The sequence below is a fragment of the Heterocephalus glaber genome, unplaced genomic scaffold (assembly GCF_053883595.1).
Source record: "Heterocephalus glaber isolate CG9 unplaced genomic scaffold, H.glaber_assembly_v1.0 deba00001553, whole genome shotgun sequence".
Lineage (NCBI taxonomy): Eukaryota > Metazoa > Chordata > Mammalia > Rodentia > Bathyergidae > Heterocephalus > Heterocephalus glaber.
The window spans coordinates 15,218,946-15,234,824 of NW_028258344.1; the positions used below are offsets into that span (position 1 = coordinate 15,218,946).

At 38.6% G+C, this 15,879-nt stretch overlaps 1 protein-coding gene and 1 pseudogene across 10 annotated transcripts in view; both read left to right on the plus strand.

Moving 5' to 3' along the window:
- The window catches only part of Xkr9 (XK related 9), a 55,831-nt gene that overhangs the window by 24,466 nt on the left and 15,486 nt on the right, over positions 1-15,879 (plus strand). The window lies entirely within an intron of this gene.
- Positions 908-1,753, plus strand: LOC101698568 (cleavage and polyadenylation specificity factor subunit 4 pseudogene; annotated as a pseudogene).

Sequence of the window (15,879 nt, forward strand, 5' to 3'; positions counted from 1 at the left end):
GAGGATCTGGGAAAAATGAAATCAGAAATAATTACTCAGATAACAGCAAAGATTGTGCTCATGGTGCAAGACATGATTAATAAATCTAGAGAGGACACAGATAAAAAAATAGAGAATCTGAGGAACATGATGGAATTCCAACATAGGAAACAAATGGAGTCCATAAAACAGATACAAACAGATTTCCAGGAGATTAAAAACTCCATCGAAAGTCTGCATAGCAGAATGAATCAATGTGAGGATAGAATTTCAGATATAGAAGATAAGATTGCAATTAGTGACCAGGAAAAGAAAAATTGCTTTAAAATTGTTAAGGAACATGAGAAATGAATCCAGCAGCTGCTAGATAATGCAAAGAAGAATAACATAAGACTGATTGGAGTCAGTGAAGAAAGAGGAGAGAGTGCTGAGGACATTAAAAAAACTGTTCACAGAAGTGATGGCAGAAAACTTCCCAAGCAGAGGAAGAGAACTTGACATACAGATAAGTGAGGCATATAGGACTCCAGCTAGCCTTAATCAAAACAAATCTACACATAGGCATATAATAGTTAGGATTCCAGAAATCCAACAGAAGAACAAAATTGTACAAGCAGTGAGAGAAAAGAAACAAATCACATACAAGGGAAAGCCCATCAGAATCACAGCAGACTTCTCAATGCAAACCCTCAAGGCAAGAAGAGCTTGGAGTGATGTATTTCAAGCCCTAAAGGAAAACAGCCTCCAACCCAGATTGATGTACCCTGCAAAACTATCTTTCAAAATTGATGGAGAAATAAGATACTTTCGGGCGGCGGCAGTGGTGGCGGGCGAGGCGGAGCTGCCCCGTGTGTGGTGGAGCGGGAGCAGAAAGGGGAGTGAGGGCGGCGAGAAGCTTGAGGGGAGCCTGGCTGGGGGTGGGGGGGGGGAGGGCAGCGTTGCCGCCATGCAGGAAATCATCGCCAGCGTGGACCACATCAAGTTCGACTTGGAGATCGCCGTGAAGCAGCAGCACGGGGTGCAGCCGCTGCCCTTCCCCGGCATGGACAAGTCGGGCGCTGCTGTCTGTGAATTCTTTTTGAAAGCAGCCTGTGGCAAAGGAAGCATGGGTCCATTCCGCCACATCAGCGGTGAGAAGATAGTTGTGTGCAACCCTGGCTGCGGGGACTGTGCAAGAAAGGGGACCAGTGTGAGTTCTTACACGAGTATGACATGACCAAGATGCACGAGTGCTACTTCTACTCCAAATTTGGGGAGTGCAGCAACAAGGAGGGCCCCTTCCTGCACATTGACCCGGAAGTCCAAGATCAAGGATTGCCCTTGGTATGACCGCGGCTTCTGTAAACATGGTCCTCCGTGCAGGCACCGGCACACGCGGAGAGTCATCTCTGTGAATTACCTGGTGGGATTCTGCCCAGAGGGCCCCTCGTGTAAATTCATGCACCCCCAATTTGAACTGCCTATGGGAACCACTGAGCAGCCCCCACTGCCGCAGCAGATGCAGCCTCTGACAAAGCAAAGTAACAAGCCGCCGTTACAAAGGTCGTCCTCCTTGATCCAGTTAAGGAGTCAGAACCCTCCTCCTCCCAACCAGCAGAGAGCCCCACAGGCCATCAGGGTCATGCAGAGTCAAAACGGCAGTGCAGGGAACCGAGGACCCCGGCCGCCGCAGCGGGTCACTTGTTGCAAGTGTGGTGAAAGAGGACACTACGCCAACAGATGCACCAAAGAGCACTTGGCCTTTCTCAGTGGACAGTGACAGCAGCTGCAGCCAGCTCAGAGCAGCCTGTGGGCCCCTGTTGGAAGCGTGCACTTAGCTGCTGAATGTAGTGTCAGTTTGACTCTGGCTAGAGCCAGCAGGCACGCTTGCTGGGGCTCGCTGTTCTGAGGGGCCACATCTGTTTCCTATTATGTAGTTCTTTTTTTTTTTAACAAAGTGACCTGTGCTTCAGTTGGGTCTCCCAAGTTGACAGCATGTTTGCCTGGGCATCAGTGCCTCTTTTCTGAGACTTCTGACACACTCACCCGCGGGAAGGAAATGGTGGGGAGGGTTTGTGCTGTGAGAAGCTGTGTGGAAGATGGCCTCTCTCCTCAGGGCCGTACCAATGCCAGTTTGCTGAGCCCCAGGACCAGTGGATCATTCAGAGCTGTGGCCAGGTCCTACCTGCTTCCTCCATGTCCTGCTGAATCCTGAAGCTCTGCCTATCAAAATGATTGAACTAAGGGGGCCTTTCCTGGCACACCCGGTCCACTCGCTGCCTCAGTCTGGCCCTGGGCCCAGGTAGCAGCAGCTGAGAGGGATGTGGGCCCTCCAGTTTGAGGTTCTTTTCCTGGGCTTATTTTCTCATGAGGCACCTGCTTGACAGTGCTTAAGATATACCTTCAGCCAGAGCTGCAGACCATCCTTTCTACACAGCAGCCCCAGTCCTTCTGCGCCTACCTCCTGCTGCTCCTGCGTCTGGAGTCACTCAAATACTTGTGACATACAGAGGAGACCGCCCTGTCCTTGGGCCTGGAAAATGTGAAACCATCGTGTGCAGCCTGCTGGGTAAGTGGGCCTAAGCTCAATTACAAGAATGGTTATTACAGAGTTGATTAAAGCTTGTTTAAAAAAAAAATACTTTCATGATAAAGAGCACCTAAGGAACTCCACAAACATCAAACTGGCACTCCAAAAAATTTCAGGCAATACCCTAGGGAAAGACCATGAGGATCACAACCCCAGGAAGCCCAGCAGAATGAATCCATTGGGCATGACAAATTAAATGCAAAGGGAGAGAATCCAACAAAAAGAAAAAGTCATGACAAGGCTTTTAAAACTTTTAACTTCATCTCCCTAATGAGTGTATAAGTCAATCTTGTTATTGTACTGATTAGTATTTTTCTGATTCTAGAGTTGCACACCTTTCCTTGTGCTATACTGGCTATTTATCATCTTATGTCTACTTTTTAATTGGGTTGTCTATTAATGAGCTCTAAGAATTCTTTATATATTCTGGTCATAGGTTATATGCATTGTAAATATGGTCTAAGGACTACTTTTCATTTTAATGATGTCATTTAAAGTTCTAAATTTTGATGGAATCTCATTTATCACTTTTTTTCTTTTATACATCATGTCTTTTGTATCCTAGGTAGTTCTTGCCTACCCTGAATTCATAAACATTTTCCCTTATAATTTCTTCTAAAGTTTATACTTTTAGGCTTTCATATTTAGGTTCATAGATCCCTTCAAGTTATTTTCATGTATGGAAATAAAGAGTTGAGTTAATTTTTTATATACGGATACCAGGTGTTCTAGTGCCATTTGCTGAAGACACTATCTCTTCCTCTGCTCTTGAATCGAGTTTATATTCTATAAAATGGTAATGTTAAATAATCTTTCAAAACTCAGTGGACCATATATGTGTGGTTCTATTTCTAGATTCTCTGTTTTATTCAAATGATCTATATGTCTTTCCTTACACCAACACTCCCTTGATTACTGTAGCTTTAGAAGAAGTCTTAAAATTAGGTGCTAAACATCTTCCAACGCTGTTTTTTGTCTTTTTTTTTAAACTTTTCTAGGTCCTTTGTACTCCTACATAACTTTTAAATTTCAATATCCAATTCTTCATTTATAGCAAGTATACACAAACTTGAATTTTTATACATACCTTGTGTTTTCTAATCCTGCTAAATTCAAATACAAGTTCTAGGGGCTCCTAGAGATTTCTTAGTATTTTCTCTGTAGGTGATCATTTCATCTACATACAAAGATTTTGCTTCTACCTTGCCAATCCTATCCTAATTGTGTCATTTTATTGCCAGACTATTTTGGTGGGGCCTAGGTTTCAAAGTTTAATGGACAGATAAAGAGTAAGCATATCTGCCCTTGTTCCCCACCTTAAGGAGAAAGCACTGTATCTTCTCCATTCATATAAGTCATTCTTACTGGAAGTATGGAGTACATGTCTTTAATCTGTTGAGAAGGTTCTGTTCTACTTCTGGTCTCCTGATAGCTTTTACCATGAACACCTGTAGAATTTAGTCCAATACTTTTTCTGCAACTACTGACAAGATCATATGGCTTTTTCCTTTCCTCTGTTAAAATGATGACTTTTGGGGGTAGAGCTGCCAATGCTGAACCAACACTGCCATCCCTATAACAAAATCACTTTCTACATATTGCCAGATCTGACTTCTAATAGTTTGTTTTGTTAAAAAAATTTCTATCTATGTTCATACTTTTTTCTTCTATTATCTTTATCCAGTTTTAGGATTAGTACAATGTTGATTTTCTAAAATGAGGGGAGAAGTTTTCCTTCTTTTCTCTGCTTTAAATGTTTGATATAATTCATCAGTTAAAATTTATATGAGCCTGCTGTTGTCGTATAGGTAGGTTTTCAAGCTAGGAATATACTTTCTTTAATAGGTGCTATTCAAATTTTATATTTCCTCCAGAGTTAGTTTCATTAATTTCTCTTCCGAGGTACTTCTTAGAAGTTGTCAAATTTATTTCAAAACAGGTTTTTGTAATATGCTTTCTATATCCTTTTAAATTCTGTAAAATCTGTGGTAATGTCTCCTAGACCTTGATATTGTTAATTTCAAAAATATATAATTGATATTGTGTAACAGGAAGAAAAGGTCTATAGGAGCTGGGGAAGTGGGAGGGGTAGGGGAAAGGAAAAAAGGGAAAAGAAAAAATATGAGAAAAGGAAAAAAATGGAAACAAGGTCTTTGCAAATAGGGAAGGGTGGAGAGGGTGAAGGGAGGGCAAGGGAAGGGGAAAAAAATAAGAACCAACATACTCATGTAAAGGTACAAGATCCCAATGATGAATGTAACTATTTTATATCTAAAATGTACCAATAAAAAACAAAAACAAAAACAAATATTTTACAATAATTATCCATTCAAAATTATGTTTGGTAGCTCTTTCTACCTCACTATAAGGGACAGATAAAAGCCTGAACTGTCTTTATCTGAGATGATTTCATAAGACACCCTTTTTATAGCATTTTGAAGCAATGAAGTCCAAATGTAACATATGCAAAACAAGAATAAAATTAAAAATTTTTTTGTACCAAGGTTTGAACTCAGGACCTTGCACTTGGGAGGCAGGTGATGGAATCACGGAGCTAAATCCCCAGTTCAATAAAATTAATTTTAACAAAGGACAATGCATCATAAAAGAGAGAAGCAATTTGCAATAATTTTAAAACATACAACTTAAAATTAAGACACTTTTGAAGCAAAAGCCAAACCAAAGGCCAGAATTTATGAAGAAAAAGCCAGAATATATGAAATAGCCAGAGCCTATGAAACAAAAAGTGTATAATCTATGAAGCAAAAACACCAAGGTTATAAAACTCTTGAAAGAAAACTCTTACCTTCAACTGGTAATCTCGGTGCAAGACCTCGAAAATGATATAGGGGAAGAGATGTAACTCCCAAACCTACTAGACATCCAAAAGACAAGTTTGTGTTCTCCAAAAGTGAAGAATGAATTCTAGGAACAACAGAGGTAAACAGTAGTAAAAATTTATTGTGAGAAAGATAGCTTCTGTCTAAGAAGGACAGAAGGGGGACTGGAGAGTGAGGTGCCCCTGAGTTATTTATTAGGTATGTGTGCCTATTGCTAATAAGTAGGCTTTTACTGCTCAGGCATCTGTGGAGTCAAATGTTTCAATTTCTAGAATGTAAATTAGATGGCACCTTTGTCTTTCTGTTTTAGGTGTGATTTGTGATAAAACCTTTTTTTTCCAAAGGATACTTTTCCCTTCATAGACATGTTAAAGACATTTGAGTTATTTGAAATATAGAAGTTACAGTATTTTTATACCACTGCTCCCAGGACAGAGGAGGCTTTTGGACCACTGTGCCACCACTGCCAGTGCAGAGGAGGCTTCTGGGCCATTGTACCACCACTCCTAGTGCAGAGGAGGTGAGCTGCACAGGCACCAGAAGCACAAACCCCCTCTCCCCCTCCCGGGTCGAAATGAGAAGACTCATAAACAAGTCTCAAAACTAGCCTTCCAGATCACCTGCAGCAACACCAAAGGGACATGAGATGGAACACTCTGATGCTCAACCTGGACTCCCTGAACTGGCAACAAAAGAGGATCTGGAAAAAGTGAAATCAGAAAAAATTTCTCAGATAACAGCAGAGATTGTGCTCATAGTGCAAGACATGATTAATAAATCTAGAGAGGAGCTGAGGAACATGATGGAATCCCAACATAGGAAACAAATGGAATCCATACAAACAGACTTCCAGGAGATTAAAAACTCCATTGAAAGTCTATGCAGCAGAATGAACCAATGTGAAGACAGAATTTCAGATACAGAAGATAAGATTGCAATTAGTGACCAGGAAAAGAAAAATTGCTTTAAAATTGTAAGGGACCACAAGAAAGCAATCCAGCACCTGCTAGATGATGCAAAGAAGAATAACATAAGACTGATTGGAGTCAATGAAGAAACAGGAGAAAGTGCATATGATATAAAAAACTGTTCATAGAAGTGATGGCAGAAAACTTCCCAAGCAGGGCAAAAGAACTTGACATACAGATAAGTGAGGCATATAGGACTCCAACTAGTCTTGATCAAAAAAAAAAAAAAAATTACACAGGGCCGGGGATTTAGCTCAGTGGTTCTGCTACCTGCCTTGCAAGCACAAGGTCCTGAGTTTGATCCCCAGTGCAAAAAAAAAAAAAAAAAAAAAAAAAAAAAAAAAAAAAAAAATCTACACATAGGCATGTAATTGTTAAGATTTCAGAAACTGAACAGAAGAACAAAATTCTACAATCAGTGAGTGAAAAGAAACAAATCACAGACAAAGAAAAGCCCATCAGAATCATAGCAGACTTCTCAACAAAATCCTTAAGGCAAGAAGAGGTTGGAGTGATGTATTACAAGCCCTAAAGGAAAACAACCTCCAACCCAGATTGATGTACCCTGCAAAACTATCTTTCAAAATTGATGGAGAAATAAGATACTTTCATGATAAAGAGCACCTTAGGAACTTCATGAATAACAAACCAGCACTCCAAAAAAATTTTAGACAAAAACCTAGGAAAAGACAATGAGGACCACAACCCCAGGAAGCCCAGCAGAATGAATCCACTGGGCATAAGAAATTAAAAACAAAGGGGGAGAATCAAACAAAAAGAAAAAGTCATGATAATGATAACAATATGTATCAGTTATAACCATTAATGTTAATGGTCTCAACTCACCAATCAAAAGAAATAGACTGGCAGAATGGGTCAAGAAGCAAGATCCAACAATATGCTGCATACAAGAAACATACTTAATTCAAATAGAAACTTATAGACTGAAAGTTAAATGGTGGAAAACAATACTCCATACAACGGAAACCTGAAAAAAGCAGGAGTAGCTATCCTTTTTGCAGACCAAGTGGATTTCAAGCCCACACTGATTAAGAGAGATGAAGAAGGACACTACATCCTTGTAAAGGGAACAATCCAAGAGGAAGAGATGACAATCATAAATATCTATGCACCAAACTAGTGCACCCAACTATATAAAACAAATACTAACGGACATGAAAAATGATATAAGCACCAACACAATAGTAGTGGGGAACCTCAATACCCCATTGTCACAAGTACATAGATCAACTAGACAAAAAACAAGCAATGAAATACTACAACTCAAACTCTTGAACAAATGAACTTAATGATGTTTACAGAGTGTTTTACCCCACAAAATCAGAATAAACATTGTTTTTAGCTGCACATGGGTTATTCTCCAAAATAGACCACATTTGCACTCATAGAACATATTTGGGTAAATGCCAAGGAATTGAAGTTATCCCCTGTATATTATCAGATGATAGTGTGATGAAATTGGACATCAATAGCAAAATAAACTGCAAAAACTTCATAAACACATGGAAATTGAACAACACACTTCTGAATAACCAGTGGGTCACAGAGGAAATGAAAGAAGAAATCAGACAGTTCCTTCAATTAAATGACCATGACAATACAACATATTGGAATCTATGGGACACAATGAAAGCAGTCTTATGAGGGAAATTCATAGCAGTGAATACTCATATTAGGAAAACAGAGTGAGCCCAGTTAAACAACCTGATGCTGAACCTCAAGCTTCTAGAAAAAGAAGAGCAGGACAAACCCAAAGCCCATAGAAAGGAAGAAATTATAAAAATCAGCAGAAATCAATGCAATGGAGACTAAGAAAACAATACAAAAAAAATCAATGAAGCTAAGGGTTAGTTCTTTGAAAGAATCAACAAAATTGACAAACCCTTAGCCAACCTTATCAGAAAAAGGGAAGAAAAGGCCCAATTCCATGCAATCAGGAATGAAAAGGGTGAAATTACAACAGACCTTGCAGAAATCCAGAGATCATCAATATCTACTTTGAGGACCTATATGCCTATAAGATGTAAAACACAGAAAAAATGGGCAGATTCCTAGACATGTATGAATTACCAAAGTTGAATGAAGAAGACCTAAAAATTCTAAACAACCCAATATCAATCAATGAAATTGAAAACATAATTAAATTAATTAAAGATGTCCCAACCAAGAAAAGTCCGAGTCATGATGGCTTCACCGCTGAATTCTACAAGACATTTAGAGAGGAACTACTGCCACTACTGTTTAAACTCTTCAATGAAATTGAAAGGGAAGCAATACTCCCAAATTCATTCCTGGAAGCAAGCATCACCTTGATCCCCAAAGGAGAGAAAGACCCAACTGAAAATGCGAACTATAGGCCAATCTCATTAATGAACATAGATGCAAAAATCCTTACTAAGATACTGGCAAATAGAATGCAGAAGATCATCAAGAAGATCATACACCCTGGCCAAGTGGGATTGATCCCAGGGATGCAGGGATGGTTCAACATATGCAAATCAATCAATGCAATATGCTATATCAATAGAGCCAAGGACGAAAATCATATGATCATCTCAATAGATGCAGAAAAAGCATTTGACAAAATCCAACATGCATTTATGATAAAAACTCTACAAAAATTCAGAACAGATGTTCTCCACCTCAATCTGATAAAAGCCATCTATGAAAAACCAACAGCCAATAGCATACTAAATGGTCAAAAACTGAAATCCTTAACACTAAAATCAGGAAAAAGACAAGGATGTCCACTATCACCACTCCTGTTCAATATAGTTTTGGAAACATTAGCCATGGCAATTAAACAAAAGAAAGAAATAAAAGGAATAAAGATAGGAAATGAAGAAGTCAAATTGTCATTATTTGCAGATGACATGATACTCTATATAGAAGACCCCAAGAGCTCCACCAAAAGTCTTCTAGACTTAAAAACCAAATTCAGTAGAGTAGCTGGATACAAGGTCAACACACAAACATCAATAGCTTTCCTCTACACAGACTCAGTGATTGAGAAATAGGGCAAACAATTCCTTTCACAATAGCATCTAAATAACTGAAATACCTAGGAATCAACCTAACAGAAGAAATCAAAGACCTTTTCTCTGAAAACTATAGCACTCTGAAAAGAGAGATTGAAGATGATTTCAGAAAATGGAAACACATCCCTTGCTCCTGGGTAGGAAGGATCAACATAGTGAAAATGCCTATACTTCCAAAATTGCTATATAGATTCAATGCAATCCCAATTGAAATCCCAGCAGCATACTTCATGGACCTTGAGAAAACAATCCAAAAATTCATTTGGAACAAGAAGAGACCCAGGATAGCAAAAACAATTCTAGGTAACAGACATGGCAGGGGGTATTACAACCCCCAACTTGAAACTATACTACAAAGCTATGGTGATAAAAACAGCATGGTATTGCCAAAGAAACAGACCTGAGGACCAGTGGAACAGATTAGAAGATGCAGAAACAACTCCAGACACACTCAGCCACCTCATCTTTGACAAAGAAGCCAAATACCCTCGCTGGAGGAAAGATAGCCTCTTTAATAAATGGTGCTGAAAAAATTGGGTTTCGACTTTCCAAATGCTGAAATTCGACCTATATCTCTCATCATGCACTAAACTAAAATAAAAATGGATTAAAGATCTAAATATTAAAACAGAAACACTGAACCAGCTGGGACAGAGGTAAGGTAGAACTCTTGAAGACATTGGTGTAGGAAAAGACTTTATGAACAAAACCTCAATTGCACGTGAACTAGCACAAACAATCAACAAGTGGGATCTCTTCTTACTTAAAAGTTTCTGCACAGCAGGAGAAACCGCCAGCAGTGTGAAGAGACAACCCGCAATGTGGGAAAATATTTTCACTAGCGGTCCCTCAGACAGAGGTCTACTATCTTGAATCTATAAAGAACTTGAAAAAAATCAGAACTCCCAAATTTAAAGACCCAATCCAAAAATGGGCATCTGAAATGAACAGACATTTCTCACACAAAGAAGTAGAAATAGCAAATAAATACATGAAAAAATGTTCAACATCGCTGATCATTCGAGAGATGCAAATGAAAACAACGCTGAGATTCCACTTCACTCCAGAAAGAATGGCTGCGCTATCATGAAATCCACCAATAACAAATGCTGGCGAGGCTGTGGGGAAAGATGAACCCTTCTCCACTGCTGGTGGTAGTGTAGACTGGTGCAAGCACTGTGGAAATCAGTATGGAGATACCTCAAAGAACTAGGACTGGAAGTCCCATTTGATGCAGCTATTGGTGTCTTCCCCAAAGAATTAAAAGAATCATACCACAGTGATATGTGTGCATCCATGTTCATAGCAGCACAGTTTGTAATAGCTAAAACTTGGAAACAGCCCAAATGCCCATCAACTGGAGACTGGATAAGGAAAATGTGGTTTTTAAAAAATAAAATGCAGTCCTACTCAGCCATAAAAAATGAGAAATTAGAGACATTTATTGCTAAACGGTGGTCATTGAGGCAATACCCTTAAATGAAATAAATAGGACACATATGTATAAATACTGAATAGTTTCTCTAGTGTGAGAAACTGAAAGGGTAAATAAGGACTAAAAGATAATAGATAATGTGAAATAGGAAGAAAAGGGGCAAAGGGGAAGGGGAAGTGGGAGTGGGAGTGGAAATGAATGAAGGGAATAGAATTAATATGAGAAAATAAAAAGGAAGCAAAGTCTTTTTAAATAGGGATGGAGGGGTTGAAGGTAGGGCAGGGGAAGGGGGAAAAATAAGAACCAAGAGAATATGTAAAGGTGCATATCTCTAATGATGAATGTCATTAAATTGTACACCTAAAATGTACTAATAAAAGGATATACCAAAAAAAAAAAAAACTTCTGCACAGCAAGAGAAACCACCAACAGGGTGAAGAGACAACTCACAATGTGGGAAAAAATTTTCACCTGCTGTTCCTCAGACAAAGGTCTACTGTCTGGAATTGACAAAGAATTTTTAAAAAATCAGACCTCCCAAATTTAAAGACCCAATCCAAAAATGGACATCTGATACAAACAGACATTTCGCAAAGAAGTAGAAATAGCAAATGAACATATGAAAAAATGTTCAGCATCACTGGTCATTAGAGAGATGCAAATGAAAACAATGCTGAGATTCCACCTCACCCCAGAAAGAATGGCTGCTATCATAAAATCAACCCATAACAAATGCTGGTGTGGCTGTGGGGAAAGAGGCACACTTCTCCACTGCCAGTATGAATGTAGACTTGTGCAACCACTGTGGAAATCAGTATGGAGATACCTCAAAGAAATAGGACTAGAAGTCTCATTTGACCCAGCTATTCCCCTGCTGGGTATCTTCCTCAAAAAATTAGAAGAATCATACAGTGATATATGTGCATCCATGTTTATAGCAGTACAATTTGTCATAGCTAAAATTTGGAAATAGCCCAATTGCTCATCAACTGGAGACTGGATATAGAAAATGTGTGTTTTTAAAAAAATAAAATGAAGTACTAGTCAGCCACAAAAAATGAGAAATTAGAGGCACTTATAGTTAAATGAATGAACATTGAGGCCATAATCTTAAGTGAAATAAATAGGATACAGATGTATAAATACCAAATAATTTCTGTAGTGTGAGAAACTGACAGTGTAAATAAGGACTGAAAGGTATGATAGATAATGTGAAATAGGAAGAAAAGGGGCAAAGGGGAAGGGGAATTGGGAGGGGTAGGGGAAAGGAAAGAAGGGAATAGAATTAATATGGGAAGATGAAAAAATGGAAAGAAAGTATTTGTAAATAGGGAGGGATGGAGGGGTTGAAGGGAGGGCAGGGGAATGGGGGAAAAAAAGAACCAAGAGAGATTACGTGAAGGTGAAAATTTCCTATGATGAATTTCATTATACTGTATACTTAAAATGTACCAATAAAATTAATTGAGAAAAAGAAGAATACAAGTCCTCAAAGTAGGTACTGATGATCTTCTGGATTTCTGCAGGATCCATTCTGATTCACCCTTTTCATTCCTAGTTGCATGTATTTGAGTCTTTTTTTCCTTTTTTTGGATAAGGTTTGCTAAGGGTTTGTCAATTTCATTTAATCTTTCAAAGAACCAACTCTTTGAGTCATTGATTCTTTGTAATATTTTCTTAGTCTCCATTGCATTAATTTCTGCTCTGATCTTTATAATTTCCTCCCTTTTATGAGCTTTTGGGTTGACTTGCTCTTCTTTTTCTAGAAGCTTGATGTTCAACATTTGGTTGTTTATTTGAGCTCAGTGTGTTTTTCTGACATTGGAATTCACTGCTGTCAATTTCTTTCACTGTGTTCCATAAGTTCTGGTATGTTGTATTGGAATATTGTTTATTTACAGAAAATGTCTATTTCCTCTTTAATTTCATCCATAACCCCTTGGTTGTTCAGGTTTTTAAATTTCCATATGATTATGAAGTTTCTGTGGTTTATTTTGCCATTTATTTCCAATTTCATTGCACTATGATCTGATAATATGCATGCGACAATTTCAATTCCTTTGCATTTACTTAAGCATGTTTTATGAAGTATTATGTAGTGTATTTTGGAGATCGTCCCATGTGCACCTAAGAAGAATGTGTATTCTGATGTTGTTGGGTGGTACACTCTGTAGACATCTACTAAGTCCATTTGTTCAAAAGTTTGGTTCAGTTGTGATTTTTTTTTTGTTAGTTTTTTTGCCTAGTTGATCTGTCTATCTTCGACAGTGAGATATTGAGGTCCCCTATTACAATTGTATTAGTGCTCATTTGGGGTGTGCTGGTGTTTGCTGAATATATATTTATAATTGTTATCTCTTTCTCTTGGATTGTTTCCTTTAGAAGAATGTAGTGACCTTCATGAGTCAGTCTTGGCTTGAAATCTACTTTGTCTGCAAATAGAATAGCTACCCCTGCTTTTTTCTGGTTTCCTGTCACATAAAGTATTGTTTTCCATCTTTGACTTTCAGTCTATGAATTTCTTGTTGAATTAAGTGTGTTTTTTGTATGAAGCATATTGTTGAATCTTTCTTCTTGATCCATTCTGCCAGTCTGTTTCTTTTGATTGGTAAATTGAGAGCATTTACATTGATGGTTATAACTGATGTGTACTGACTTATCCTTGTCATGTTATTTTCCTGTTGTTGGTTCCCTTTTTTCCCTCCCTGTGTTTAATTACTTACCTTGCCTGACAGATTCATTTTGGTGGGGTTCATGGAGTTATAATCCTCATTATTTCTTTCTAAAATGTCCTTCAGAACATTTTGGATTGCCAGTTTGGTGGTCATGAATTTCTTCTTTGCAGTATCTTATTGTTCCATCAATTTTGAAAGGTAGTTTTGTGGGTTACATCAATTGGGGCTGAAGGTTGTTTTCTTTTAGGACTTGAAATACTTCATTCCAAGCTCTCCTTGACTTGAGGGTTTGTGTTAAGAAGTCTACTGTGATTCTGATGGGCTCTCCTTTATAGGTGATTCATTTCTTTTCTTTAACTGCTTTTAATATTCTCTTTTTGTGCTGAATTTCTGAAATTATGCCATGGTGTAGATTTTTTTTTGATCATGGTTAATTGGTGTTCTATATCACTTATCAGTGTGTCAAATTCTTTTTCCATGCTTGGGAAATTTTCTATTACTTGTGTGGACAGGTTTTTAAAAAATGTCATTCATGTTATCTTCTGCTTTCTCATTGACTGCAATCAATCTTATGTTATTCTTCTTTGCATCATCTAGCAGCTGTTGGATTGATTTTTTGGTAGTCCCATGCTATTTTTAAGAAACCTTTCTTTTCATGATCACAAACAGCAATCCTGTGTTCTATATCTGGTATTCTTTCCTCACATTGGCTCATTCTGCTGTGTATACTTTCAGTGAAACTTCTAATCTTCTTGATATATATTTGAGCCTGTTTCATGGGTTCTGTTTCTTTCTTATGTTGGACATTCATCATTTCCATTATTTTCCTAAGCTCCTCTATTTATTTAAATCTGTATCTGCTCTAGAGTCACTAATCATGTCCTTCATTATGTTCGTCATCTCTGTAGTTATCTGGAAAAGTATTTCTGATTTGATGTTTTTCTAGAGCCTCATCCATCTTCTTTGTTACTTCCAATGTTACCACTTTAGAGGGTCTAGGTGGGTGATTTTCAAATTGGTCCACCTCTTTCCCCCCTGGGTTTGCTTTTGGTGAGCTTGAATTCTGAGGTTACATTTTGCTTCTGTGTCTTCTCATTTTATATTTTTTAAAAAGTTTAATTCCTGGGTTGATACTTTTAAATTGCTTATCACAGGTAGGTTTATTGTTAGTATGGAGAACCCTTTGGCAATGACTACTTCTCAGAGATATCTTCCAGGTGTAGCTGACTTTTGGGTTTTTTGTCTGTTGCAAGATCCTGCCTCTTCTATTTATTGGGGATTAGAAGTTGTTGCCTATTTGGCCTAGCCCCTATTTCTTTGGCACTAGCTTATAGCATTGTTTATGGCTCTCAGGCAATGTCTGTCTTGACATACCAGGAAGCACAATTGATTAGAACAGTTACTTCACCTTGGCTAAAATAATATAATCAATAATAACAATAGCATGAAACACAGCCTAGAAAATGACAGACTGTGGTAACTACTACTCTGCCACCTTTAATCATATGAACTAGATTTGTGGTTATATAACAAAATCGAAAACAAACCAGAAAATTGTATACAGTAATTACGCCCTCAATATGGTGATTTTACCCTCTTGGGAGAAAATTTAAAAGGGGGTGGGGGAAAATAGAGAAATAGAAGAAAATAAAGAGATTAGAAAGAAGGCTGGAGGACAAAGGAAGACTATGTAAACTTTGAGAAACTGATGAAGAAGATAGAGAAAAGGAGAAGGAAAAGATAAAAACAATGGACACCCCCCCCACCCTGCTCCTCTGTACAGCCATCTGGTTCCACGCTGCAAAGATGCAGAGGACACCGGACCACCAGACCACGGTACTGAGTCCCGCTGCTCCCGGCCCAGAGGTAGGGGCTGCTGAGCCACTGTCCCACTGCTCCAGGTCCAGAGGAAGGGGCTTCCCAGCCACCATCCCTCCTGCTGCTCCCAGCCCAGAGGAAAGGGCTTTTGGGCCACCATCCCTACCACTGCTCCCGTCCCCTGTCCCACCTCTCGCAACTCAGAGGAGGTAATCCATGCAGGCGCCAACAGCAACCCCCTCCCCCCCAGTTGAAATGAGAAAACACATAAATATGTCTCAAAACCAGACTTCCAGATGACCTACAGCAACCCCAAAGGGAAATGTGCTGGAATACTCTGATACTCAACCACCTGGACCCACTGAACTGGTAACAAAAGGGAATCTGGAAAAAATGGAATCAGAAATAATTTCTCAGATAACAGGAGAAATTGCACTCCTAGTGCAAGACATGATTAATAAATCTAGAGAGGAGCTGAGGAACATGATGGAATCCCAACATAGGAAACAAATGGAATCCATAATACAGATGCAAAT